Raw genomic sequence first — 3,921 nt, forward strand, 5'->3', positions numbered from 1 at the left:
CACATTTACTCGTCAAGTGGAGGTGAATTGTTTCTTCACCTCTCTTGGTTTCTGCCAACAACAGATCTTCTCTGCGGTGAATCATTGTTTTGTTTTACAAAACATTCGAAGTCTGTCGTGAATGCCTGAAGGTTACTTAAAACCTGAAATCATACCTTTAATTTTCATTATTTTGTAAAACAATATTGCAGTAATTTCGTCAAAATAAAAGTATTTATTGATATAGGGATGTTGTAAATAGCTTATTCATTTTCAAGGATAGCATATTATTTTTGAATGAATTAAATAAAATGTTATTAATAGTTGTAATCTTTTAAATCTAACAATTCAAGTATTTCAAGAATAAGTTTGTATTCATTTTAATCAGTAACCTATAATTCTGTTGTACTTATTAAAGTTTCAGTTTGAATTCAATTTTAATAAACACATGTCCTATCTTACTAAATCAAATTATAGAACATAAAATCTATAGCTTAAAGAATGTTGAACTATTGGCTATCACTATATCATTGCATGTGGAACAAAACCAACCGGACTATCCCTGGTACAAATTGTCAAGCAATGGCCTGCTTCAAAAATATTGAAGAACACATGTTGTGAAAACCTACCAAGAAAGAAAGCCAAAATGCAGATCTAAAATTCTGCCAGTGTGCAAAAGAAATTATATGAAGAAATATGTTGAAGTCAACATTTAACAGAAAAAACAACATGATTAATAAAAATTCAACAATAATCATCTATAAAGAGAACTATACGTAAGTGATTGATTTTTTTTACTTCAAGTTTTTTATTTATTTAACAAGACCTTTCTTTTTTAACAGGGTAACTTGCCCTATAATTTATAATTTTAACTGACCTTTCATCAGGTATTACAATTACAGACTTATTTATAGCTAAAAAAACAGTCCCACTTTTTTCCTAACATAGGAAAACCTCTTTTCTACATTTCAGCCACTCCAAAGTTAATTACAAACATAGCAAATAATAAACAAGTTTGTTGATTTTTAAATTTATATCAAAGAAAGGAAAAATCAAATGTTAGCCCTAACAACTCATTAGTCCTAAAAGCAGAAACAGAATATATATTTCCTATGTTATCACCAAACCTAATTTTAAGCAGAAATGCGTAATTCGTAATAAATATTTTGCCTTGATCTAAATTGAAATCTATTTACTCATAATGTAAAAAGAACTAAAATGTTATTGTAATAGAATTTTTCTGCTCCATTACTATTTAATCAGGCTTACAAATTGAACGATAATATAAACAAAAAATAAATTAAAACTTATATCAATCAATGAAGCTCACGTGAAGGCTACAGTAACACATAGAATGATTTTCGCTACTGACTTATCGAAGGGACAACTCTTGATAAAGGACAACATTTATGAACCAAGACATTGAAGTACCTAGAACAAGAAGGGAATATGAGGACATAAAGTTGGCGTAACACTATATTCCAAACCACCGATAGAGTATAACATGTTGTGATGAACCAATACTTGGGTTCGGGAGAGAATATGACGAGGTAGTCTTGACATAACAATGGTTTAGAAACTACCAATCAATCGTCTGGATTGAAAGAAGTTTTTGAGCTGATTGACTTTGCAGTAATACCATTATTAATACAAAGTATTTTTTAAACAGAGTATGTGCTTCTTAAGGATTTCATCAACAAGTAATTTTAACTTACTATAGTAAGTAGCTTTAGTTTCATTTTTATGAGTGAAAACTAGGTATAAAAAAAACAATAGATAACTGTAGAGTTATATGAGTTAGTACACATACAAAGTTTGTTTGTTATGAACAAATAAATGAATAATAAATAATATTAATAAAACATTAAGCTACAATCATTGTTTATTCTATGCAAATACGTGATAGTTTTGTAGTAGCCTACTAGGCACAATTTGTACAAATAAATAAAAACCAACCTTATGTAATTGAAGTATATTATGATAAAATACATATACATACAATAGGTGTCTTAAGCTTCAATATTTATTTATTGTGTTTAAAAGAATTTATTCCGATGAGAACTGCAAAGATGACATGAAATTTTAAAAACTTGTTCAAAACACAAAGTTTTTAAATGTTTACAAGTGTAATCCAACCCATTGTATGAAATAATGATACATTATTACGTAAGTTATTATCTGATTATGTAAAAAAACTGATCAACAATCTGATTACGTAGTTTATGTATTTTACTTTTTAATGCAATGTAGTTGACTGCAATTAGAATATTATTATCATGAATTAATATTCAGACACTTATTCATTTTTCGAAGTAAAGGTAAATATTTTGACATAGAGAGTGAAAGAAGGCCTGACCATTAGGAAAACGCCTGGTTTTATTGTTAAGCACGCGATCTCATTCAACATTTCAAGTTGAAATCCTCCAATCATTGAATAGACTTGACTTCATTATGATAAATAAATAAATATACACAAAAGAGAAATATGATGTGGATTAATTTCAGCAAAATGTATTGATCAAATTATGAAGACTGAAGTATGAAAAGGGGCGAAAAACCAGACGGCTCAGTAAACATCCAGACATAGTATCTCTAGCAGACTATATGGATAAGATAAGGTCATGTGTCAATGAGAGAATTGAACCTTCACTCATCAAAACGCATTTCAAGTAGTGCCACCAGATATACAGACGTCCACTTAGCAGATGAAGGATGAGATGTGAAGACAAAGTAATGAAGGTCATATCCTGATCGGGAGAGGAGCTTTTTAACTAGGCTCTAGACCTAGAGTATTTCTTACATTACTTCAGCCTAGGCCTTGAGGTCACGGTATTATTAATTGGATAAAATACATTGGTGATTGGTGGGGTTTTAGCCCGGGACCTTGAAGACCGAAGTCCCACACTCTACCTTTAGGCAGGATCGCTCCCATGAGAAAGGCATTGAAAATATTAGGGGTAGATGGGAGGTGAACATTAAATACGTACCAAAGTCCTCTTGAGGCTACGATTCCCAAAGGTACAAAGACCAATTTTTCTGTTTTATTTTCGACCTCAATGTTTCGATGTTATGCCCCCACGCTCTCACACGTACCGCGTCTATGAGAAATACCGAATTGTATTAATTGGTTTCAGTGGTAACAGTAACAAATTGAATAAGTAAATGTATGTTTTGAATAACTTTTACAGCTCACGTGTGTTTTTTTTAAGTGGTTGGTCTAACTGATATGCGGTTGGTCTAATTGATATGGGGTTGATGTAATTGATATGTGGTTGGTCTAATTGATATAGTATGCCTTATAACAAAGAGTATATTTTTGTACAAACAGAAAATTAAAAATTTAAATCTCAAGGGTGTTTACTGTAACATTCTACTTTTTAAAATTATGTATCCCTGTCCCTTGTCAAACCTATTTATTTTCTCGATTTTTTATAAAACCAAAATTAGTTGTTAAGGCTTCTTATTGGGAGAAATACAAACATAAGAAGAACGAAAGATAGACTGCCTGATGTAGGAGGCCACTAATACAAGACTTGTACGAGTACCTTCTTGCATACTAACAATAGCAGGGGCAAGGCAAAATAATGCTCAGTTCCACATAAAACTTTTTTTAATTGTATACATTTATTAAAAAAAATTTCACAATTTTATTCTTTAACTTAGGTTTCAAATAATACAGAAGACTTACACATTTTCGCTGCGATGAACAAACATATTTGCATACACTAATACTTTAAATACTCTTAAATTAATGCATTAACCATTGTTTAAGCGATTATCAAAATTAGCATTATAAGCACTTGTAGGATTTAAAGTTTGTTCATAACATTCTACTTAGGAAACTGTTTTTCAACTAAACCCTTCTCGCTCCTAAACCCTTAGAAGATCCATAAATTAGAAGGGTTTGGATTTCATATTGACGTTACAATATATAAAAATAAA

This window comes from Macrosteles quadrilineatus, unplaced genomic scaffold (genome assembly GCF_028750875.1).
Source record: "Macrosteles quadrilineatus isolate MER2022 unplaced genomic scaffold, UCM_ALF_1.0 Scaffold_2__2_contigs__length_208266976, whole genome shotgun sequence".
In the NCBI taxonomy this organism is placed as follows: domain Eukaryota; kingdom Metazoa; phylum Arthropoda; class Insecta; order Hemiptera; family Cicadellidae; genus Macrosteles; species Macrosteles quadrilineatus.